Genomic DNA, 27,305 nt, shown 5'->3' on the forward strand with positions numbered 1-27,305 from the left:
ATTCCACTATAAGAGAAATTATATGGTATTGTCTTTATCTGACTTATTTCACCAAACATAATGCCCTCAAGGTCCATATATGTTGTTGAATTATTTTTTATGGCTGAATAATGTTCCATTGTAAGTATATACCACATCTTCTTTATCCATGCATCCATTGATTGACACCTAGGTTTTTTCCATATTTTGGCTATTGTAAATAATGCTACAATTAACATAGGGCATACATATACCTTTTTAAGTTAGCATATTTGTTTTCTTAAGATAAATGCCCAAAAGTGGAATTTCTGGATCCTTTCAGTATTTGAGGAAACTTCATACTGTTTTCCATAGTGGCTGTACTAATTTACATTCCCACAACAGTGCATAATTTTTCCTTATTCTCCTCATTCTCACTAACATTTATTATTCCTAGTCTTTTGATAAATTCATTCTAAGGTGTGAGGTTGTAACTTGTTATGGCTTTGATTTGTATTTCCCTGATGATTAATGATGTAAGCCATCTGGATGTCTTCCTCAGAAAAATGTTTATCCAGACTTTCTGCCTTTTTAATTGGATTGTTTGGGGTTTTTTATTGAGTTGTAGGAGTTCTTTATATATTTTGGATATAACATCTAAAAGGATATATGATTTTCAAATATCTTCTCCCATTCTGCAGGTTTTCTTTTAATTTTATTGATGGCTTCCTTTGCTGTGCAAAAGTTTTTAGTTTAATGTAGTCTTACTTGTTTATTTTTACTTGTGTTGTTTTTGCTTTTGATGTCAAATTTATAAAATCACTGCCAAGACTGACATCAAGACTACTGCATGTGTTTTCTTCTAGGAGCTTCGGGTCTCACGTTCAACTCTTTAGTCCATTTTGAGTTAATTTCTGTGTATCAAGTAAAGTGGTCCAGTTTCATACTTTTGCATGTGGCTGTCCAGTTTTCCCAACACCATTTATTGAAAAGACTGCCCTCTCTCCATTGCATATTCTTGATTTCTTTATTGTAAATTAATTAACCATATATGCATGGGTTTATTTATGGGTTATTTTGTTCTATCAATCTTTGTGTTTGTTTTTATACTAAAATCATACACTGTTTTAATTACCATAGCTTTGTAATATAGTTTGTAATTAGGGATCATGATGCCTCCAGCTTTGTTCTTTCTCAAGATTGCTTTGGCTATTTGGGGTCTTTTGTGGCTCCATGCAAATTTTAAGATTGTTTGTTCTATTTCTATGAAAAATTTCATTGGAATTTTGATAGAAATTACATGAATCCATAGATTGCTTTGCATATTATGAATATTTTAACAATATTAAATCTTTCAAATCATGAACATGAAATATTCTTTCCATTTATTTGTGATTTCTATTCCTTTAAATTTGTTCAGATATGTTTTATGACCAAGAACGTGGTATATTTTAGAGAATGTTCCAAATGTGCATTCTTCTGTTGTTGGATGGAGTAGTCTATGGATGTCAATTATATCTAGTTGTTGAGCTCAACTATATCCTTACTGATTTATTTACTGCTCAATCTATTTCTAAGAGAGTGGTGTTGATGTCTCCAGCTATAATATTGGATTCATCCATTTCTTCTTGCAGTTCATTCAGCTTTTGCCTCATGTAGCTTGATGCTCTGATGTTAGGCATATACACATTCAGAATTGTTATGTCATCTTGGAAAACTGACCCCTTTATCATTATATAATATCTTTCTTTATCCTTGATAACTTTGTTTACTTTGAAAGCTACTTTATCTGAAATTAATACAGCTGGTCCTGCTTACTTTTGATTAGTACCAGTATGGCATATTTTTCTTCATCCATATACTTTAGTCTATGTGTGTCTTTATATTTAAAGTGGGTTTCTTGTAGACAGCATATAGTTGTGTCCTGTTTTTTGATCCACTCTGACAATCTTTGTTTTTTAATTGGTCTATTTAGACTAGTGACATTCAAACTGATCATTGATATAGTTGGATTAATATATACCATATTTGGTTAGTGTTCTCTGAAATTTCTGGGTTTGTGGTTTGGTGTCTGACATTAACTGGGGGGAAAGTCTCAGTCATTATGTGTTTTGAATACTTCTTGTGTTCCTTTCTCTTCCCTCCCCTTCAGGTTTTCTCATTATGCAAATACAACACCTTTGTAGTTATCCCATAGTGCTTGGATATTCTCTTTTTGTTTTTGTTTTGTTTTTAGTTGTTTTTGTTTTGTTTTATTTTGCTTTGCTTTTCACTTTACAAGGATTCTATTGATATGACTTCTAGCTCAGATATTCTTTCCTCAACCATATCCAGTCTACTAATAAGCCCATCAAAGGAATTCTTTATTTCTTTATAGTTTTTACATCTTTAGATTTTCTTTTTAGTTCTTTCTTAAGATTTCCATATATCTGTGTATATTGCTCATCAGCTCTTGCATGCTATTTTACCTATTAAACCCCTTAGTATATTAATCATAGTGTTTAAATTCCCTATCTGATAATTCTAACATCCTAACCATGTATAGTTCTGATGCTTGCTTTGTCTCTTCAAATTGTGTTTTCACCTTTTGGTATGACTTGTAAGTTTTTCTTGATAGCCAGGCAGGATATACTGAGTATAAAAATATGCATTTAGTAATGTAGTGGTGAGGTGTAGGTCAAGAGAAAGTGTTTTATAGTCTTATGATTAGGTGTCAGTCATTTAGTCAACTTATGCTTCTGGACTGTACACATTTCAAGTGTTTTTCAGTATTTTTATCCTCAGTTATGTGGGACAGGATGGCTAGAGTGGGCTGGAGTTAGGTATTTCCTTTCCCCAGGTCAATTAATTTCTTTTTTTTTTTCCTCTTTGATACCCATCACCAGGCTAACCCACCCCCCGCTCTAGAACTCTGTTTCTCAGAGTCCATAGTCTCTCATGGTTCGTCTCCCCCTCCGATTCCCCTCCTTCATTTATCCCTTCCTACTCTCTTCTTCTTTCTTTTTTTTTTAACATATAATGTATTATTTGTTTCAGAGGTACAGGTCTGTGATTCAACAGTCTTCCACAATTCACAGCACTCACCATAACACATACCCTCCCCCATGTCTATCACCCAGCCACCTCATCCCTCCCACCCCCCACCACTCCAGCAACCCTCAGTTTGTTTCCTGAGATTAAGAATTCCTAATATCAGTGAGGTCATATGATACATGTCTTTCTCTGATTGACTTATTTTGCTCAGCATAATACCCTCAAGTTCTATCCATGTCATTGCAAATGGCAAGATTTCATTCCTTTTGATGGCTGCATAATATTCCATTGTATATATATCTCACATCTTCTTTATCCATTCATCTGTTGATGGACATCTTGGCTCTTTCTATAGTTTGTGGACATTGCTGCTATAAACATTGGGGTGCATGTACCCCTTTGGAGCACTGCATTTGTATCTTTGCAGATGATATGATACTTTATGTGGAAAACCCAAAAGAATCCACCCCAAAACTGGTAGAACTCATACAGGAATTCAGTAAAGTGGCAGGATATAAAATCAATGCACAGAAATCAGTGGCATTCCTATACACCAACAAGACAGAAGAAAGAGAAATTAAGGAGTAGATCCCATTTACAATTGCACCCAAAACCATAAGATACCTAGCAATAAATCTAACCAAAGAGGCAAAGAATCTGTACTCAGAAAACTAAAATACTCATGAAAGAAATTGAGGAAGACACAAAGAAATGGAAAAGCATCCCATGCTCATGGATTGGAAGAACAAATATTGTGAAGATGTCAAGGCTACCTAGAGCAATCTACACATTTAATGCAATCCTTATCAAAATACCATCAGCTTTTTTCAAAGAAATGGTCAATTAGTTTCTGTTAATATTCCTGTAGGTTAGGCTCTGGTTAACCTGTTTCCTCTGAGGGCAGCCCCCCCTTTTTTTTAATTTAATTAGCCAACATATAGTATGTCATTAGTTTCAGATACAGTGTTCAATAATTTATCAGTTCTGTATAACACCCAGTGCTCATCACATCACATGCCTTCCTTAATACCCTTCACCCGATTACCCCATCCCCCCCACCTCCCCTCCAGCAACTTTCAGTTTGTTTCCTATAATTGAGTCTTACCATTTACATCGAGGGCAGGCCTTTCTATGAATAACAGAGTATTCTGGTGTCTTTCAGAAGAGTTTTTTTTTTCCCTTGCCCCTGCCAGAAGTCTGAGAAAATTTTTCTGACAATTACTTTGGGAATCTGGTAAGATTTACTCCTGAAAATAAATACCACAAGATTATGTGGGCTAACCCCCCAGTGCCCAGGTCCCCTAGAATCTTTAACTCTTAGTATTGCCCACACTGAACCCCCAGCAATGCATCAGTTACAGAGCAGGTCTTACCTTGGTGCTTGTTCCTGTGATGGTTTCCCTAGTGAGTAGCTGTTCTGGGAAGCTGCAGCTCCCTGTATTCTCCAGTCTGTCTATCCAACCCTGGGGGGTTGTGGTTTGCCCTGTGTCTTCCCCTCTCATGGATCCAAGGAAAGTTTGATTGATTTTTTACTGTTCAGCTTTTTGCTTGTTGTTAGGATGGAATGGTGACTTTCAAGCTTCTTACATATGGGGCTAGAAACTGGAAGTCTGGCTTGTCTTTTCATTATCATAAAAATGTCTTCCAAAAAGTCGAAATTTAAAATTTTTAGAAACCTAGTTTATGATTTTTTTCTCTTTCCTTTTTTTTTTTGATGTGCCATTATTGTCATATTTAAGAAATCTTTGCCTAATTCTAGGTCAAAACTATTTTCTCCTATGTTTTAATTTTCAAAAAGTCAATTTTTTATTTTATATTTAGGTCTATGGATCAAATTTTTTGTTATTATTTTTGTTTTGTTTTTTGCATATGGATATGCAATTGCTCCAGTGACATATAAACGTGTGTGTGTGTGTGTGTGTGTGTGTGTGTGTGGTGTTCTGTTTTGTTTTTTGGAAAATTTTTCTTTCTCCCCTGAGTTGTTTAAATTTTCTTAAATACATATGTATTTAAGATGTATAGATGTATAGGGGCACCTGGGTGGCTCAGTTGGTTAAGCGACTGCCTTCAGCTCAGGTCATGATCCTGGAGTCTGGAGTCCCAGGATAGAGTCCCACATCAGGCTCTCTGCACAGCAGGGAGTCGGCTTCTCCCTCAGACCCTCTTCCCTCTCATGCTCTCTATCTCTCATTCTCTCTCTCTCAAATAAATAAAAATAAAAAAAATCTTGAACAAAAAAAGATGTATAGATGTATAGATTTATGGATGTATGAAAGGGTCTCTATTTTGTTCCATTGCTATATTTTTCTATCACTATGCCAATGTCATGTTTTTGATTTTTAAATTAAGCCTTGAAATAGGTAGTGTTAGTCTTCCAACTCTATTTTTTTAGAGTAGTTTATTTTATTCTGGGCTATTTCTTTTCCATAACACTGATAGAATCTGCTTGTCAAATTTTACAAAAAGTCTGCTGGGATTTTTATTAAAAATTAAGAATTAATTAATAAATAAAATTAATAATGTATTAAATTTATTTCTCTCTATATATTTTAATTTATCTCATCACTGTTGTACAGTTTTAATATAGGTCCTGTATATCTTTTGTCAGTTTTATCCTATTTTATATCCTTAATTATGTCATGCTATTCCAAAGCTATTGTTCTCTTTATTTTAAATGCTTAATTGCTTGTTGCTAGGGTATGTAAATAAAACTAGCTTTCATAGTGATATTATATCCTGCAACTTTGCTGAACTTACTAGTTCTAAAAGAATTTTGGTAGATTCCATGAGATTTTCCATTGGCAATCATATCATCTGTGAACACAGTTTTTTTATTTTTATTGTTATGTAAATCACCATACATTACCTCATTAGTTCTTGATGTAGTGTTCCATGATTCATTGTTTGTGCATAACACCCAGTGCTCCACACACAACGTGCCCTCCTTAATACCCATCACCAGGCTAAACCATCCCCCCACCCCTTCCCCTCTAGAACCCTCAGTTTGTTTTTCAGAGTCCATCATCTCTCATGGTTCCTCTCCCCCTCCGACTTACTCCCCTTCATTCTTCCCCTCCTGCTATCTTCTTTTTCTTTTTTCTTAACATATCTTGCATTATTTGTTTCAGAAGTACAGATCTGTGATTCAACAGTCTTGCACAATTCACAGTGCTCACCATGCCACATACCCTACCCAATGTCTATCACCCAGCCACCCCATCCCTCCCTCCCCCCCCACCACTCAGCAACACTCAGTTTGTTTCCTGAGATTAAGAATTCCTCATATCGAGGGGGCGGAGCAAGATGGCGGAGGAGTAGGAGACCTAGATTTTGTCTGGTCTCAGGAATTCAGCTGAATAGGGATCAAACCATTCTGAACACCTACGAACTCAACAGGAGATCGAACAGGAGAGTAGCAACAACTCTCTGAACAGAGAAGCGACCACTTACTGGAAGGTAGGACGTGCGGAGAAGTGAATCCGAGGCGATATTCGGGAGGATAGACGGCGGGGGAGGGGCCTCCGCCGGCCGCTTCTGGCAAGTGCTAGAGCCGCGGAGCACAAAATCGGACCTTTTAAAAGTTGGCTCGGCGGAGGGACGTCGCTGCAGTGGCTAAGCGGGGGGTGGAATCCTCCCGGGACAGTGTGGTCTCAGGACCCTTGGGGTCACAGAGAGACCGGGGGTGCCTGAGTGCGGCAGAGCTCCCAGGTGTCGGGGCGGGGAAGCCGGCTGCAGATACGGAGCAGAGTTGCGGGCTCTCAGCTCGGGGTTGCCATAAACTGTGATCTGCGGCCCAGTCGGGGCACGGCTCCCCCAGCAAGGACCCAACAAGCAGCAGATCCGGGGAGACTCCCCTTCCTTCCCGGGGAGGAGCGGTGCGGGAACGCACTGCAGGGATCTGCTGGGTTTGGAGACTCCGAGCGGGGTCGGGTGCCAGAGATAGCAATGCTCGATCACAGGCCGGGTGAGCACGCAGTGCGGCCAGAGACCGGGGACACGGGAGTGACTGCTTTTCTCTGGGGGCGCACTGAGGAGTGGGGCCCCGAGTTCTCGGCTCCTCCGGGCGGAGACTGGGAGGCCGCCATTTTCGCCCTGGTCCTCCAAAGCTGTACCGAGAGCTTGCAGGGAACAAAAGCTCCTGAGAGCAAACTGGAGCAGCTTCCTTAGCCCGGACCGACAAGGGCGGGGCAATTCCACCTCTGGCAAAGACATTTGGAAACCACAGCAACAGGCCCCTCCCCCAGAAGATCAACACAAACAGCCAGCAAGCCAAGACCAAGTTGATCGATCAAGGAGAATAGGAGAACTCCAGCGCTAGGGGAATACTGCACATAGATTCATGGCTTCTTTTTTTTTTTTTTTTACCATGATTCATTATTTCATCAAAGTTAATTTTTGTTGACTTTTTTTTATTTTTCTTTTTCCCTTTTTCAACCAACATCTTATAAATCCCTTTTTTTAAAAAAAAAACATTTTTTATTTTTTTTTCATTTTTAGAGTCATATTTTATCCCTTCATAGTAGTTATCCTTGTTTTTGGCATATATATATAAGTTGTTCTCTCTTTAAAATTTTGAGGTACAGTTTCTTCTAACAGATCAAAATATACCCTAAACCACTAGTGTATGGCTTTGTTCTAGTCTCCTGCCTGATCACATTCTCTCCCTTTTTCCTTTTTTTTTTTTCCTTAAATCTTCTTTCTTTTTTCAAACAACTTATCTTACCAAGTCCTTTTATAAAATCTTTTATAATTTTCATCTTTACAGTCATCTTCCATCCCTTCATTGTATCAACCCTTATTTTGTACATATATGTCTTTCTTCCTTTAAAATTTTAGGAGGCACTTTTTTCTAACAGACCAAAATACGCCCAAAATCTAGTGTGTGGCACTGATCTATGCACTAGCCTGATCATATTTGATCATATTCTGCCTTTTTTGAATTGTTTTGTTTTTGTTTTTATCTTTTTTTTCTTTCTTTTTTCTTTTTCTCTTTCTTTTTTCTTTCTTTCCCTTTCTTTTCCCCTGGTTTCAGGTCTTTTCTGATTTGTATACAGTATATTTGCTGGGGACGTTGTAAACCTGTTAGCCTTTTGTTCTCTCATTCATCTATTCTCCTCTGGACAAAATGACAAGACGAAAGAAATCACCTCAGCAAAAAGAACAAGAGGTAGTACCGTCAGCCAGGGAACTACTCAATACGGACATTAGTACGATGTCGGACCTAGAGTTCAGAATCATGACTTTAAAGATACTAGCTGGGCTTGAAAAAAGCGTGGAAGTTATTAGAGAAACCCTTTCTGGAGAAATAAAAGAACTAAAATCTAACCAAATCGAAATCAAAAAGGCTATTGATGAGGTGCAATCAAAAATGGGGGCACTAACTGCTAGGATAAATGAGGCAGAAGAGAGAATCAGCGATATAGAAGACCAAATGATGGAAAATAAAGAGGCTGAGAAAAAGAGAGAGAAACAACTACAGGATCACGAGGGCAGAATTCGAGAGATAAGTGATACGATAAGACGAAACAACATTAGAATAATTGGGATCCCAGAAGAAGAAGAAGAGAGAGAGAGGGGCAGAAGGTATATTGGAGCAAATTATAGCAGAGAACTTCCCTAATGTGAGGAAGGAAACAGGCATTAAAATCCAGGAGGCACAGAGAACCCCTCTCAAAATCAATAAAAATAGGTCAACACCCCGACATCTAATAGTAAAACTTACGAGTCTCAGAGACAAAGAGAAAATCCTGAAAGCAGCTCGGGAGAAGAGATATGTAACCTACAATGGTAGAAATATTAGATTGGCAACAGACCTATCCACAGAGACCTGGCAGGCCAGAAAGGACTGGCAAGATATCTTCAGAGCACTAAACGAGAAAAATATGCAGCCAAGAATACTATATCCAGCTAGGCTATCATTGAAAATAGAAGGAGAGATCAAAAGCTTCCAGAACAAACAAAAACTAAAGGAATTTGCAAACACGAAACCAGCCCTCCAAGAAATCTTGAGAGGGGTCCTCTAAGCAAAGAGAGAACCTAAAAGCAGCGAAGAGCAGAAACGAACACAGACAACAGACAGTTAACAGTCACCTTACAGGTAATACAATGGCACTAAATTCATACCTTTCAATAGTTACCCTGAATGTAAATGGGCTAAATGCCCCAATCAAAAGACACAGGCTATCAGATTGGATTAAAAAACAAGACCCATCAATATGCTGTCTGCAAGAGACTCATTTTACACCCAAAGACACCCCCAGATTGAAAGTGAGGGGGTGGAAAACCATTTACAATGCTAATGGACACCAAAAGAAAGCTGGGGTGGCAATCCTTATATCAGACAAACTAGAATTTAAAACAAAGACTGTAATAAGAGATGAGGAAGGACACTATATCCTACTTAAAGGGTCTATCCAACAAGAAGATCTAACAATTGTAAATATCTATGCCCCGAACATGGGAGCAGCCAATTATATAAGGCAATTAATAACAAAAGCAAAGAAACACATTGACAACAATACAATAATAGTGGGGGACTTTAACACCCCCCTGACTGAAATGGACAGATCATCTAAGCAAAAGATCAACAAGGAAATAAAGACTTTAAATGACACACTGGACCCAATGGACTTCACAGACATATTCAGAACATTCCATCCCAAAGCAACGGAATACACATTCTTCTCTAGTGCCCATGGAACATTCTCCAGAATTGATCACATCCTAGGTCACAAATCAGGTCTCAATCGGTACCAAAAGATTGGGATCATTCCCTGCATATTTTCAGACCACAATGCTTTGAAACTAGAACTCAACCACAAGAGGAAAGTCGGAAAGAACTCAAATACATGGAGGCTAAAGAGCATCCTACTAAAGAATGAATGGGTCAACCAAGAAATTAAAGAAGAATTAAAAAAATTCATGGAAACCAATGAAAATGAAAACACAACTGTTCAAAATCTTTGGGATACAGCAAAGGCAGTCCTGAGAGGAAAGTATATAGCAATACAAGCCTTTCTCAAGAAACAAGAAAGGTCTCAAATACACAACCTAACCCTACACCTAAAGGAGCTGGAGAAAGAACAGCAAAGAAAGCCTAAACCCAGCAGGAGAAGAGAAATCATAAAGATCAGAGCAGAAATCAATGAACTAGAAACCAAAAGAACAGTAGAACAGATCAACGAAACTAGGAGGTGGTTCTTTGAAAGAATTAACAAGATTGATAAACCCCTGGCCAGACTGATCAAAAAGAAAAGAGAAATGACCCAAATCAACAAAATCATGAATGAAAGAGGAGAGATCACAAGCAACACCAAAGAAATACAAACAATTATAAGAACATATTATGAGCAACTCTATGCCAGCAAATTAGATAACCTGGAAGAAATGGGTGCATTCCTAGAGATGTATCAACTACCAAAATTGAACCAGGAAGAAATAGAAAACCTGAACAGACCTATAACCACTAAGGAAATTGAAACAGTCATCAAAAATCTCCCAAGAAACAAAAGCCCAGGGCCAGATGGCTTCCCAGGGGAATTCTATCAGACATTTCAAGAAGAATTAATACCTATTCTCCTGAAACTGTTCCAAAAAATAGAAATGGAAGGGAAACTTCCAAACTCATTTTATGAGGCCAGCATTACCTTGATCCCAAAACCAGACAAAGACCCCATCGAAAAAGAGAATTACAGACCAATATCCTTGATGAACATGGATGCAAAAATTCTCACCAAAATACTAGCCAATAGGATCCAACAGTACATTAAAAGGATTATTCACCACGACCAAGTGGGATTTATCCCTGGGCTGCAAGGCTGGTTCAACATCCGCAAATCAATCAACGTGATACAATACATTAACAAAAGAAAGAACAAGAATCATATGATCCTCTCAATAGATGCAGAAAAAGCATTTGACAAAGTACAACATCCTTTCTTGATCAAAACTCTTCAGAGTATAGGGATAGAGGGTACATACCTCAATATCATAAAAGCCATCTACGAAAAACCTACAGCGAATATCATTCTCAATGGGGAAAGGCTGAGAGCTTTTCCCCTAAGGTCAGGAACGCGGCAGGGATGTCCACTCTCACCACTGCTATTCAACATAGTATTAGAAGTCCTAGCCACAGCAATCAGACAACAAAAAGAAATCAAAGGCATCCAAATCGGCAAAGAGGAAGTCAAACTCTCACTCTTTGCAGATGATATGATACTGTATGTGGAAAACCCAAAAGACTCCACCCCAAAACTGCTAGAAATCATACAGGAATTCAGTAAAGTAGCAGGATATAAAATCAATGCACAGAAATCAGTGGCATTCCTATACACCAACAACAAGACAGAAGAGAGACAAATCAAGGAGTCTATCCCATTTACAATTGCACCCAAAACCATTAGATACCTAGGAATAAATCTAACCAAAGAGGCAAAGGATCTGTACTCAGAAAACTATAAAATACTCAGGAAAGAAATTGAAGAAGACACAAAGAAATGGAAAAACGTTCCATGCTCATGGATTGGGAGAATCAACATTGTGAAGATGTCAATGCTACCTAGAGCAATCTACACATTCAATGCAATCCCCATCAAAATACCATCCACTTTTTTCAAAGAAATGGAACAAATAATCCTAAAATTTGTATGGAACCAGAAGAGACCCAGAATAGCCAGAGGAATACTGAAAAAGAAAAGCAAAGCTGGCGGCATCACAATTCCGGACTTCCAGCTCTATTACAAAGCTGTCATCATCAAGACAGTATGGTACTGGCACAAAAACAGACACATAGATCAATGGAACAGAATTGAGAGCCCAGAAATGGACCCTCAACTCTATGGTCAACTTATTTTTGACAAAGCAGGAAAGAATGTCCAATGGCAAAAAGACAGTCTCTTCAACAAATGGTGTTGGGAAAATTGGACAGCCACATGCAGAAGAATGAAACTGGACCATTTCCTTACACCACACACAAAAATAGACTCCAAATGGTTGAAAGACCTAAACGTGAGACAGGAGTCCATCCAAATCCTAAAGGAGAACACAGGTAGCAACCTTTTCGACCTTAGCCGCAGCAACTTCTTCCTAGAAACATCGCCAAAGGCACGGGAAGCCAGGGCAAAAATGAACTATTGGGATTTCATCAAGATAAAAAGCTTCTGCACAGCAAAAGAAACAGTCCACAAAACCAAAAGACAACCGACAGAATGGGAGAAAATATTTGCAAATGACATATCACATAAAGGGCTAGTATCCAAAATCTATAAAGAACTTATCAAACTCAACACCCAAAGAACAAATAATCCAATCAAGAAATGGGCAGAAGACATGAACAGACATTTCTCCAAAGAAGACATCCAAATGGCCAACAGGCACGTGAAAAAGTGCTCAACATCGCTTGGCATCAGGGAAATCCAAATCAAAACCTCAATGAGATACCACCTCACACCCGTCAGAATGGCTAAAATTAACAAGTCAGGGAACGACAGATGTTGGCGGGGATGTGGAGAAAGGGGAACCCTCCTACACTGTTGGTGGGAATGCAAGCTGGTGCAACCCCTCTGGAAAACAGTATGGAGGTTCCTCAAACAGTTGAAATTAGAGCTACCGTTCGATCCAGCAATTGCACTACTGGGTATTTACCACAAAGATACAAACGTAGGGACCCGAAGGGGTACGTGTACCCCAATGTTTATAGCAGCAATGTCCACCATAGCCAAACTGTGGAAAGAGCCAAGATGCCCATCGACAGATGAATGGATAAAGAAGAGGTGGTATATATACACAATGGAATATTATGCAGCCATCAAAATGAATGAGATCTTGCCATTTGCAACGACGTGGATGGAACTGGAGGGTGTTATGCTGAGTGAAATAAGTCAATCAGAGAAAGACATGTATCACATGACCTCACTGATATGAGGAATTCTTAATCTCAGGAAAGAAACTGAGTGTTACTGGAGTGGTTGGGGGTGGGAGGGATGGGGTGGCTGGGTGATAGATATTGGGGAGGGTATGTGCTACGGTGAGCGCTGTGCATTGTGCAAGACTGTTGAATCACAGATCTGTACTTCTGAAACAAATAATGCAACATATTTTAAGAAAAAAGAAAAAGAAGAAGATAACAGGAGAGGAAGAAAAGGGGAGTATGTCAGAGGGGGAGACGAACCATGAGAGATGATGGACTCTGAAAAACAAACTGAGGGTTCTAGAGGGGAGGGGGGTAGGGGGATGGGTTAGCCTGGTGATGGGTATTGAGGAGGGCACGTTCTGCATGGAGCACTGGGTGTTATGAACAAACAATGAATCATGGAACACTGCACCAAAAACTAATGATGTAATATATGGTGATTAACATAACAATAAAAAAATTTAAAAAAAAATTATATTCAGTGACACAGCTGCAGTGGCTATGATGAGCCCAAATTGGAGGAGACTCTCTGAGGAGGTTTAGAGAGAAGAAGAAAGAAAAGCTTTTGATTTTGATTTATGTCTAGCAACTCATTCAATTACATTTAATTAGCTCTTCAAATTAATTTTAAGCAATTTTTCAATCAAAAAAAAAAAAAGAATTCCTCATATCAGTGAGGTCATATGATACATGTCTTTCTCTGATTGACTCATTTCACTCAGCATAACACCCTCCAGTTCCATCCACATCGTTGCAAATGGCAAGATCTCATTCCTTTTGATGGCTGCATAATATTCCATTGTGTATATATACCACCTTTTCTTTATCCATTCATCTGTCGATGGACATCTTGGCTCTTTCCACAGTTTGGCTATTGTGGACATTGCTGCTATAAACATCAGGGTGCACGTACCCCTTCAGATCACTACATTTGTACCTTTGGGGTAAATACCCAGTAGTGCAACTGCTGGGTCATATGGTAGCTCTATTTTCAACTTTATGAGGAACCTCCATACTGTTTTCCAGAGTGGCTGCACCAGCTTGCATTCCCACCAACAGTGTAGGAGGGTTCCCCTTTCTCCACATCCCTGCCAACATCTGTCGTTTCCTGACTTATTAATTTTAGCCATTCTGACTGGTGTGAGGTGGTATCTCATTGAGGCTTTGATTTGGATTTCCCTGATGCCGAGCGATGTTGAGCACAGTTTTAATCCCTTTTTATCTTGATGTATTTTTCTTCCTTGTTTCATTGTATAGGTTAGAATCAACAATATAAAGTTTCCATATAATGAGTCAAGATATCCTTGTCTCAATTATGATCCAAGTAGGCAAGATTTGATCTTTCACCAATAAGTGTAATGTTAGCTCTTATTCTCTACCTCTCCCTGTCCCACTTCTAAGGTTGAGGAATTTCCCTTCTATTCCTGATATGCTAAGACTTTTATGATCAGTGGATGTTGGGTTTTGTCAAATATTCTTTTTTTTTTTTGCTTCTACTGAGAACATTCAGCATCTTTTCTTAGTAATTTGTTAGTAATTTGTTAGTAAATTGATTTATATTGATTGATTTTTTTTAAATGTAGAGCCTACCTTGCAGTCCTGGGGTAAATCCCACTTGCTCATGTTTGTTCATATCTGTTTGATATATTATTCTTGGATTTTCCATCATAAAATTTGGTTTAGAATTTTTGCACCTATGTTAATGAAGGATATTGGTGAGTTTTCTTTTCTTGTGATAACTGACATGTTTTGTGATGAGGATATCCTGGCCTTATAGAATGAATTGGAAATTATTCCCTCTTGTTCAATTTTCTGTAAGATTTTATAGAGAATTGTCATTATTTCTTCTTTAAATTATTGTTAGAGTTCACCAGTAAAGCCATATAAACCTGGAATTTCTTTATAGAAAATAACAACTACAATTTCAGTTTCTGTAATAATGTTAGAACTACACAGATTATGCACTTTTTGAATGAGCACTGGTAGTTTGTGTCTTTCAAAGAAAGTGTTCATTTTATTGAGGTTATTAAGCTTATGAGCATGAAGTTATTCATAATATTCTCTTTTGTATTAAACATCTATAGAACATATGCCAATTCCATCTCTCTTATTCCTGATATTAGCAGTTTGTGTCATGTCTCCTTTATTCCATAACCAGTCCTACTATAGTCTTTTTTTTTTTTTGTATTCTCAAAGAACTTGCTTTTGGGTTTACTATTTTTATTTATTTTCTATTTCCTATTTCATTGATTTATACTGTGATTTTTAATATTTCCTTTAAGTTGCTTATTTTTATTGTGTTTGCTGTTTTTTTTCTAGTGACTTAAGATGGCAGCTGGGGATCACTGATTTTAAAGCTCTCTTCTTTTAATATATGTGTTTACTCTATAATATTCCCCTTAGTACTATTTTCAGCATCCCACAAACTTTGATATTTTTTCCCATTTTCACTATATTGAAAATACATTGTTTTGTTTTGTTTTTTTTTTCATATAATTGGAGATTTTCCAGATATCTTTCATTATTGATTTCTAGTTTAATTATATTTTTCAGAATTTGGAGTAAAAACTCAGTGTAAGTTGACTCCTTTTAAAATGTGTTGAGATTTATTTCGTGATTTAGATTATGTTTTAGCTTTTCTTCCTCTTGCTGGGGTAGTAAAGTAGTAGCTAAAGTAGTATTGACTTGCAAGGTACTTTGGGTCTGCAAAATGAAGTGGTAGGGCACTAGAGATCCCCTTCTGGCTGCTTGACTTCACTTTTAAAGGTTTCCTTTTATTAATTTTCATGCATCCTTATCTTTGTCCTACTGCACATAACTTGTAGCTTGTCTTTGTTCCTTGGTTGTTTATAAAAAATTCTATTTATCACAGATTTTGATTAATTTGATTAAAAAGCTGTATTGAGCCTCTCAGATCTGTGAAGTTTATACTTTTCATAAAATTAGAGAATTTCAGGCAATTATATCTTAAAGTACTTTTTTAAAAAAATCATTTTTGGAGACTGAATACCATATATTAGGTTGGTTAAAATTGTACCTATGGTCAATAATGCTCTGTTAAGTTTTTTCTCTCCACATTTCTATTTGATAATTTTTATTGCTTTGTCTTCACTAATTCCAACTTGCGTATATCTAATCTGCTGTTAATCCCTCCAAAAACATTTAGTTTTAGCTCTAGAAGTTTGGTTTGGGTCTTTTTTATACCACAACTCTACTTCAATTTTTGAACACATGCAATAGAGTTATAGTAACTACTTAAATGTCTTTGCTAATTCCTTTCAATTCTGGATGAGTGATGACTTTTTCTCCTCGTTATGGGACATATTTTGCTTTTTTGCCTCTCTAGTAATCATTGATAACATTCTAGGCATTGTAAATTTTTTCTCATGGTACTGAATATTTTATTATTCCTATCAATGCCTTTTAGTTTTATTTGGGCTATGTTTAAATTGCTTGGAATTGTTTTGATCTTTTTTTATGAAAAAAAATTTTTATTGAAAAACTTAAGACTTAGGTACATTAAATAAAACAAATTTCTGGAGGGAAAAATCAAAGCCCACAATAGGAAAAAAAAAATAGTTAACACTGTCTGGACAATAGCAGAACCCAGAGAATATATTCCTTTAATTGAAAAATGTTAGGTACTTCGTAATTGACCTTTTGATACAAAATGACCTACTAAATTTGTAATTTGTGGTTCTTGGTGTTGAAGTCCATAGGTTAAGCTAGGAAATCTGCAAACCTTTAACTGAATTCCATAAGGGGTTATCTGGCTCCTGAACTGATTTTTTTCCCCTTGTCTAAGACCTAGCAACAACAACAGAAGCTATCTTCTGGACAGCTTCTTTCTTAGCATGCGGAAGGGTAGAACAGCCACAGCTTGGTCCACCTTAGAGTGGAGGGATTCAGTGGACTCTGGCATGTGTGGCAGCTTAGACTTGCCAGTCCTTACAGTCTTTCCAGACAGCTTGAATGCATTGTTTGGATGAAGAGAACGACTCTTCTCCCAGCATCTGCTTTTGTTCCTGGGAGGTGCTGTGGCTGGCATGGAAGTGGTCAGGGGCTCTAGTGCCTTCACATGTGAGGTAGGCTGAGGTGTCTGCAGAGGCTGTACCACAGACGGGGCAAGGGCTGCAAACACTGGGAGCATATCTGTCAGGTAGCAATGGCAACAGCAGCATGAGGCAGTACGTTTTGTGCTTTTGCTGTGGGAACACTGACTCTCGGAGTGGTGGCATGGAGTCCATGAGAAGAGGAAACATTACCAGCTGGAGACAGATGGTGAGGAGCTGGACAAGCCCGGACTGGCTAAGAGCGCGTGGTATTCCTCGGAAACCTTGAAGTCTCTCACCTCGCTGCCAACATAGATTAGGTCTCACCTGTGCTAACTGGTAAGGTGCATAAGGTAAAAGTCTTCCCTGAGCTCGCGGAGATGTTGGCACACAGTAGCTTCCGCCTGCAGGCTAAACTGACTTAAGATGGCATTGGCCATCTGTTGCACACACTTGGTCAGTTGAGCCTTTCTCTCTTCCTTCCTGTGGGCCTGGGCAACATACAGTGGTTGAGAGTCACCATTCATTTCAGTGCCTACTTTGGTTGCCTCTCGGGGAGGGGAGAAACACAGGAAACCAAATCCTCCGTTTTCCCCATCCTTCGGCATTACCTTAGCACAGGTGAGTAATCTTTGAAAGGAGAAAACTCTTCCCTTAACTTCTCATCATCAATGGTATAAAGCAAGTTCTTTATGTAGAAATTCACTTCTTGATATTGGTGAATTCTCTCATTTCTGCTCTTCAAATTTTCCACTTTATTTCAAACCATTATTCACTTTTTTTCCTCTGTGAAGAGCCTATAAATCTGACTTCCCCAGTTATTTATTTTTCATTTATCTCTTCCTAGCCTTTATTGGCATACTCATGCTTTTCATAGCTCACAAAGTCAAAGCATTTGGATTTCCCACTGGGATTTCTCATCACCTTGACACTTAGGGTCTTGCAAATTGGCTGAATAACTCTTTCAGACTCTCATCATTCACCTCTTCCTTAAAGTTTTTGATATCAACATTGGTGAATTCCTTGGCTTAGGCTCTAAATTCAGCTTCCCACTCTTTGGAGATTTGAATCTGCTCACAAACATTGCAAAGTCATCGAGGAGCCTGCGGTTTGTCTTCCAAGGGCCTTGTTAGGAGCCCCCTGTGGCTCTAAATGGATAAATGCATAACCTTTAGAGTCGTTCTCATCACACACCATCTTGCAGGACAGAGTGTTTCCAAAAGCAGAAACTGCCTTGTTTCCTAGAGATTTGTCCACGTTTTGGATGAAGACATTTCACATATCAGATTTTCTCAAAGACAGAGGATGCATGATACAAAGTGGCTTTCCCTTAATCACATCAAATTTCTTGGTACACAAGGCACACCCAGCATCAGCAAGCTGCTGGAAGTTGACAGAGTTATAACCCAGGAAGCACGGTGATCATGTCACACAAACCTGAATGGACAGCATAGGCACCGCAGTATTGAACTTTTCATCCAGCGAGTTCTCCCTGACTTCCAAGTGCAGGTCACTCCCATACAGGTGCAGCTGGGGGCTGCAGCTTTCATGTCCCCTGCCCCCACCACCCCAGGCCCCACCAGGAGGATGTCCTGTCGGGATCACACAGGTCAAAGGGGCTCTTCTTAGAGCTGTGGCCCAGGCCGCATCCACAGTTGGCACAGAGTGAAGCTAGGGGAAGCTGTAGCTCAGAGAGACAGAGGACAACAAAGAGTTCAGGGACAGCTTGGCACAACAGCAGCACCACAAAGAGGCTCTTAAAACCAATATGACCCTCCTGGGAGTTTGTAATTTTCAGCTGTCCATCAGGAGGCCACTAAATGTTGCTCACAGGGACCCCAGGACATGCCCTCTTCTGTAGATACGGGCATCGGGCTCCTGGAAGTTTAAGGTTACAGCAGCCAGTGCAGGGAGGGGAACAAAAACTTTGTCAGTGCCACTGTGCAAGCCCTGGATGGACGGAGCCTGCAGTCATCCCTCGCACCCACTGTGGGCAGCTCCCAAGCCTGAGGGAGACCGGGTACAGCTGCTGTTGGCTCACCAGCCACCCCACAGTGGACCTGGCCAGACGGCTTCCCTGACTGGCGTTCAGTAAGGATTCTCACTTTCTTTCTCCTTTCCATTTTATTCAATTCTATTTATTTTATTCTAATTTTCTTAATTATATATATATATATATATATTTTAAAGTATTTCTTTTTTCCTTTCTTTTCTACCCTTCCTCTTCCCCTTCCTTCTTCTTTTTATTTACTCATTTTTTTTAAAGATTTTATTTATTTATTTGACAGAGAGCGAGAGAGGGAACACAAGCAGGGGGAGTGGGGGAGGGAGAAGCAGGCTCTCTGCCGAACAGGGAGCCCGATGCGGGGCTCGATCCCAGGACCCTGGGACCATGACCTGAGCCGAAGGCAGACGCCTAACGACTGAGCCACCCAGGCACCCCTATTTACTCATTTTTAAAGATTTTATTCTTTATTTATTTGAGAGAGAGAGCACCCACGAGTCGGGGGTGGGAGAGGGAGAAACAGACTCCCCGCTGAGCAGGGAGCCTGAAAGTGGTGGGGGGGAGGGGGGGTCAATTCCAGGATCCTGGGATCATGATCTGAGCAGAAGACAGATGCTTAACCGACTGAGTCACCCAGATGCCTCTCCTCCTTCTTTTTAATTTCTCTCTCTCTCTGTCTTTGGTTAGGCTGCTGGGCCTGAAAGTGACAAGGCCACGGAGTCTCTGGGCAGAGAGATGGTTTGATTTTTTTACGTCTTTATTTTAAGATTTTTTGAGACCAGAACTGAGTTTGGTTCAGCTTTAACTTTTTCCTGAAGCAACATCTCTCTGTGGGTTCTACCTAATGGCTAGGAATCATGAGACTTCCCATTGGCTGCTGAAGAATCATTGCCTGGTTGTATGAACACTAGGTACTGTTGCCTCTGATCCTCTCATGTGATGCTGTGGCTTCCAGAACTTTCCTCCAGAACATGCATGCCCTGATCAGTGCTTTGCTGAATACTCAAGGCTAATTGCAGATTTCTTAATTTCTCACTCTGTGCATCTTTTTCCTCTTTGTTAATATGTCTTCTAAATTAAGGCTGCTTTGGTGCACTCAGAATCTCAGCTCCCTTTCCTCAACTCAGCAGGTTTTTTTCAGCTAGAATTTTTAAATTTATTATTATTTATTTATCTATTGTCATTTTAAAGTGTAGGGGTAAATCTAGTCCATGTGCATTTCATTGTCTTCTGGCCTTCGTGGTTTTATATAAATAACCAGCTGTTATTCTTTCCATTGTTCTGTTAAATGTAGCATGCCCTTATTTTCTTCTTACTTTTTAAATATGTATGTCACTTTGCTTATATTGGCTGCTTTATTTCTTCTTTTGTTCTTCTGCAGTGTACTGGTCATTGTGACATAGTAATAATGCTGCTTATCAGAATCAGTGAGGTGAGCGGATGATCATTTTGATTAAATTATCTGAGTTAGGGCTAGGTTGCATTCAGGGATAGAAGACCTATCCTATATCAATTGCAGGCTTGTCCTCTATGCTAGAAGGTTTTTCCTTATGCACTGAAGGAATGTGGGCCTTCTATCTCTACCTTTTCCTTTTTTTTTTAAGGTTTTACTTATTTATTTGAGAGAGAGGAGTGAGAGAGAGAGAGCACAAGAGGAGGGAGGGTCACAGGGAGAAGCTGACTGCCTGCTGAGCAGGGAGCCTGATGCGGGGCTCGATCCTGGGACTCCGGGATCATGACCTGAGCCAAAGGCAGACGCTTAACCAACTGAACCATTCAGGCTCCCCATCTCTATCTTTTCCTCCAAGACACCCATTTCTTTTTTTTTTTTCCTTCGAATTAGTATTTTTTTATTTTTTTACTGTTATGTTAATCACCATACATTACATCATTAGTTTTTTAAATAATTTTTTATTGTTATGTTAATCACCATACATTACATCATTAGTTTTTGATGTAGTGTTCCATGATTCATTGTTTGTGCATAACATCCAGTGCTCCACGCAGAACGTGCCCTCTTTAATACCCATCACCAGGCTAACCCATCCCCCCACCCCCCTCCCCTCTAGAACCCTCAGTTTGTTTTTCAGAGTCCATCGTCTCTCATGGTCCGTCTCCCCCTCCAATTTACCCCCCTTCATTCTTCCCCTCCTGCTATCTTCTTCTTTTTTTTTTCTTAACATATATTGCATTATTTGTTTCAGAAGTACAGATCTGTGATTCAACCCTCCCCAATGTCTATCATCCAGCCACCCCATCCCTCCCACACCCCAAGACACCCATTTCTTGCATTAACCATACTTAGTGAAAATCCTTTGGAGTCATTTGGCAGCTGAATGCTTAGAATTTATCAAAAATCCCAATCCCAACAGCTTACATTGTCTTTAAAGTCTCAACTGGTTTTCCTCCTCCACAAAGAGTCCCTTTGTCTATGACAAGCTTAGTGCTTTTCTTGCCTGTTTTTATATTCAACACATGCCTCAGGGAGGAAAGTTGATTTCTGCTCAGCTAAAAGAACACTTCACTCTATGAAATTTAGTTTTTTTAGAGTCTTTTGATTCCCCAGATATCTGAAGTGTTCAAAAATATATATATGTGTGTATGTAATGATGTTTTAAAGTTATTGGTTTATATAATTATCATCTCAGGACAGACTTGGGGCTGTGGCCTACATCTTAACCAGAGGCAGAATTCTAGGTCTTAATGTTTTATGATAATGAACATACTAGCCTCTTAAAGCGTCATAAGTTATATTTAATTTAAATATATCTTCTGTTTGCTCTTGATACCCTCAGGTGTTGAAGTAGTTTACCATAATTTTGTGATTTTTGTTTTTGGCTAATATTTAGCATGTCTATTTATCAACTCACCTTTCTGTTTAAAATTTATGTTTACTCATTCTATAAAAATAATTATTCAAGAAACCTAACAAAAGATTGTCAGTACATGCTATATTTATTTTGGGTGTGCGCTCTTTCTTCCTTCTGGGTACTTGAAGCTAATCTGTGGGTGGCTCTGTTCTCACTGAATGACCAAGACTCCTTTTCAGTTCCTTACATTCTGGATAAATGCCTCTGTTGCTATCTGTTCTATACAGTAGAGGTAGGAGATGCTGTGATAAAATGTATTTACCCAATTAATCATCCTTATACTACCCCAGACCCACTTATTCTGAGATTGCTACCTCCTATATTCCTCATCCTAGAACTATTCCTCATCAAGCTTTTCAGCATTTCTTTGATCATATGAACCTTTGGATGTGGTTTTTCTCAGACAATGCAATTATTATTTTTTCTTTTGTATTAAACAAGGACAAAAATTTAAATATTTTTTCTTGATAGCACTCTTATTTTGCCCACTATTATTACTATTATAGATTCATTTTCTTCAAATACACACTCACATCCTTTTTTAAGAATTTGAGGTGGGAGTGTGCCCTGTCATGTTAATCTGATGTCTGAGAATGTATTAATATACATCAAATACACATTACTTGCTTTTCTATATATATGTGTATATTAGTGTCCACATATATTTGTATGTATATAGGTCCACATATAACAATTAAATCATATATACAATTATTCCTATATTCTACAAGCTAGATAGATTCTCACTATGACATGTTCTTACATAGGTAGATGCTGAACACAAGTACACATATGTCAAGAAAAAATCCATTTAGGTTATATTTATAGTGTCTGCATGGTCACTTAAAGGAGAAAAAGTTACTAAATTAAATACTTGTCACTGAAACCAAAAGTCATATCAATCTATTTGCATTCTGAATAATATTTTGATTGAATTACCAAGTGTTTTGATACTGTGCAAATAAAATAAATTCAGTTTTCCTTTAAAATGTCTAAACCAGAAATCCATTGGAAGGTTCTTTATTATCTATCAATCAATTTTTGCTTTATTTACTGATGTTAAGTAAGTAGCATACACATATTTAATAAACTGTTGTAATAAATGTTTAAAATCACCCAAACTTTCCAAATCTTCTTGCAAAGATTTTTTTTATTTTTTTAAAGATTTTATTTATTTATTTGACAGAGAGAGAGACAGTGAAAGAGGGAACACAAGAAGGAAGAGTGGGAGAGGAAGAAGCAGGCTTCCCGCCGAGCAGGGAGCCCGATGTGGGGCTCAATCCCAGGACCCTGGGATCATGACCTGAGCTGAAGACAGAGGCTTAATGACTGAGCCACCCAGGTGCCCCTTTGCAAAGTTTAAATGTATTGCTTTCATATGATTTCTAAATAATTTTTATGCATTGCAGTTTTCATACTACTTAGCACTATTATACCATTTTATTATTATTTGAGGCTTATTGTAGAGTTAACATTTTTAATAATATCACAGTATTCTCCTAAATATATGTACCAACATTTATGTACTGGACACTTTGTAATTATAAAAGAATGAAACGAGGGCGCCTGGGTGGCTCAGTTGGTTAAGCAACTGCCTTCGGCTCAGGTCATGATCCTGGAGTCCTGGCATCGAGTCCCACATCGGGCTCCCTGCTCAGCAGGGAGTCTGCTTCTCCTTCTGACCCTCCCCCCTCTCATGCTCTCTATCTCTCATTCTCTCTCTCTCGAATAAGTAAATAAAATCTTAAAAAAAAAATGAAACGATGTTATACTTTTGACATATTTACTAAGTTTTTCACATATTTACTAAGTATTTATGGTTTGTCCAACTCTGTGATAAGCACTGGAGTGCGATGGTGGAGGGATAGACAACATTAGTCCCCCCCCATGGAATTTACAGTTTAGAAGGGGAGACAGATGATTTAAAATAAAGAAAAATACAAGCTATAAGTGTTGAAGAATGAGTAGAGTACGTATTAGGTTATGAGGAAGAAGAAGGTGAAGGGAACAGGAACAGCGATATTTCAGGCAGCTAAAAAAGCAGTTATAGTTCAGGACTAAAAAGAAATGAAGTATGTGCTATGGTGAGTGCTGTGAATTGTGTAAGACTGTTGAATCACAGACCTGTACCTCTGAAACAAATAATACCTTATATGTTAAAAAAAGAAGAAGATAGCAGGAAGGGAAAAATGAAGGGGGGGAAATCGGAGGGGAAGATGAACCATGAGAGACTATGGACTCTGAGAAACAAACTGAGGGTTCTAGAGGGGAGGAGGGTGGGGAGATGGATTAGCCTGGTGATGGGTATTAAAGAAGGCACATTCTGCATGGAGCACTGGGTGTTATACGAAAACAATGAATCATGGAACACTACATCAAAAACTAATGATGTAATGTATGATGATTAACATAACATAATAAAAAAAACTAAAACAACAATAAAAAAAAAAAGAAATGAGCTATCACACCGTAAAAAAGCATGGAGGAAACTTAAGTGCACATGACCAAGTGAAAGAAGCCAATCTGAAAAGATTACATACTGTGTAATTCTTACTATATGACACTCTGGAAGAGTCAAAGCTATGGAGATGGGTAAAAAGAGTAGTGGTTGCAAGGGGCATGGCATTGGAGAGAGATGTAGCAGCAGTGCACAGAGGATTTTAGGGTAGTGGAAACATTCTGTATGATAGTATAATGATGGACACAAGTCATTATAAATTTGTCTACCCTATAGAATGTACAATCCCAAGAGTGTACATAATGAACTTTGGGTATGGATTTTGAGTGATTATGATGTGTCAATGCAGGTTCATCCTTGGTAAAAAATGTACCACTCTGGTGTGATGTTGATCATGGGGGACAGCTGTGGATGAATAGAGACAGATGATTTATGGGAAATCTCTGTATCTGTATCTCAATTTTATTGTAAATCTAAAACTCCTAAAAAATAAAATATTTTAAAAAGCAGCTATGAAATCAGAACCAGAGGCAAGTGAGAGCTTACAGTGAACTCAAAATACATGTCATACAGTTGTAACTGTGAGAGTGGCTGGGAGCTGTGTGACAACTGAGTACAGACAGATGGACAAGGGCAAAGTCATCTTAAGGAAAGTTGAAATAATTTCCTTAGGATAAATTTTTCGGGATTGAATTATTGTCAAAAGTAATGAGTGTTTGGGGCGCCTGAGTGGCTCAGATGGTTAAGCGTCTGCCTTCGGCTCAGGTTATGATCCCGGAGTCCTGGGATCAAGGCCCACATCGGGCTCCTGGCTCAGCGAGGAGCCTGCTTCTCCCTCTCCCTCTGCCTCTCTCCCTGCTCATGCTTTCCCTCTCTCTCTCTCTCTCTCTCTCTCTGTATCTCTGTGTCTCAAATGAATAAATAAAATTTAAAAAAAGTAATGAGTGGTTTTTTTTTCTCTTATAGCCATATGTATGGGAATTAAATGTACTCACTTAAAAATGCAAATTGGTTATGTAAATATCAGTTTATTTAACACCCACTTAATTTTCAATGACAAGTGATGCTTCTTGTGTTATACATAATAAAAAGTAATGAACGTGGAATCTATTTACTCTGTTCCATTTTGTTTATTTTTATATTCCTGGCATGCCACACTGATCCTCTTCATTTAACAAACTAATATTCATATGACAGTAACTATAGTAGCATTTTCTTAGACCAATTATGTTTCCATAACATAAAAGCTAATTATTCAATCATTTTTCTTGGCAAATATATGTTTAAAACTACAACATGACAGGCATTATGGTAGGTGCTCATAATAAGCAAAAAAAAAAAAGTCCTTGCATCCTTCCCCAGTAGGGTCTACAGTTGGGAGGAAAGATGGACATTAATAAAAGAGTCACTCAGATAAACACACAGTTACACTTCTTGAAAGTACTATTGGGCACCTGGTGGCTAAGGGGTTAAGCATCTGACTCTTGATTTCGGCTCAGGTCATGATCTCAGGGTTCTGGAATTGAGCCCCTCCTCTGGCTCCATGCTCAAGTGCAGAGTCTGCTTGTCCCTTTCCCTCTTCTCTCCCCGCTCGCACTCTCTCTCTCTCAAATAAATAAATAAATCTTAAAAATACATACATACATACATACATACATACATAAACGTCTGATCAAGTAGTATTACAAAGTGCTATAATTTTATATTATAATGGGAAAATCCCAGCAAGAAAAGTACAGGATTCTTCCATGAGGACATGGTGATAAGCCGGAGAACATGGTAGCGGGGAGGCAAAACCTAGCAGGTGGTGGTAGGCAATCGTGATATAATGGAATGCGAGACATAACTAGATATGCATTTAAAAATAAAATTCCTTTAGTTATAGTGAAAGAGAGTGAAGAGATAAGAACTGATATAAGGATGTCAATTTGGAAGGCATTACAGAAGTCCAGATAAGAGATGATGGCCACCTAGGAGCAGGTATGATGGTACAATGGAGAAAAAGAGATGCATTTTGAGAAAGAAGAATTTAGGATGAAAAATTAACTCGATTTGGTTATTCAGATTAAAGGTATATAGAGAGAGATTTATAAATTATAAAATAAATATATTTATTAAGATCAGATTATATAGATTATATGTATAGTTTATAAAGATTATCTCTTTATATATCTTTTTATAGATATATAGATATAGAGAGATTTTTTCGAATCTTTCTGATCATTTTGATGTTCTAATACTCAGTAACTTCTGTGCTTTTGTTATACTACTTTTTACTTTATAAGCATTTTATATTTTTATATAGTTGACTCTTGAACAACATGGGGTTAGGGGCACCGACCCCCATGCAGTCTAAATTCCATCTGTAACTTTTGACTCCCCCAAAACTTAACTACTAATAACCTACTGTTGATTGAAAGCTTCACCGATAACATGAACAGCCAATTAATGCATATTTTGTATGCTATAGTTATTATATACTGTATTATTACAACAAAGTAAGCTAGACAAAAAACTGTTATTAAGAAAATCATAAGGAAGAGAAACTACATTTATGGAATTGTACCATATTTATTGAAGATATCCCTGTGTAAGTGGACCCATGCAGTTCAAATCCATGTTGTTCAAGGATCAATGTATGATAAATATAACATCTAAAGTATTCAAAGATCTTACATTGTTGGGCTGATGTTTCTATTTTCATTTCTGCTGACCCTCATCCATTTTAGCTTATTTCCTTGTACACTAGATTTTGCTTGTGTTCTTAAATGTGCTCAGTCTTAGTTGGTGCATGTCCTGAGGGCTTAAATTGGCCATGCTTTCTTGCAGAGAGAATGTATATTCCTTTTTGATGGGAAGCAGAGATCACTATCAAAATTGGACCAATGTAGTACCCCTCAAGATTCTTAGATTTACTATCCTAGAGTCCTTTTCTCATAACGTATCTTAGGTTTACAAAAGTTCCCTTTCCCTCATCTGGCTGCTAATGCAAAGCTTACTTCAGCAATCATAGTTCTCC

General features: G+C 38.3%; 1 pseudogene; it reads right to left on the reverse strand.

The window, feature by feature from the left end:
- Positions 1–16,701: 16,701 nt before the first annotated feature.
- Positions 16,702–19,076, reverse strand: LOC113926360 (annotated as a pseudogene).
- Positions 19,077–27,305: the final 8,229 nt, after the last annotated feature.

This window comes from Zalophus californianus, chromosome 4 (genome assembly GCF_009762305.2).
Source record: "Zalophus californianus isolate mZalCal1 chromosome 4, mZalCal1.pri.v2, whole genome shotgun sequence".
NCBI classification, from domain to species: Eukaryota; Metazoa; Chordata; class Mammalia; order Carnivora; family Otariidae; genus Zalophus; species Zalophus californianus.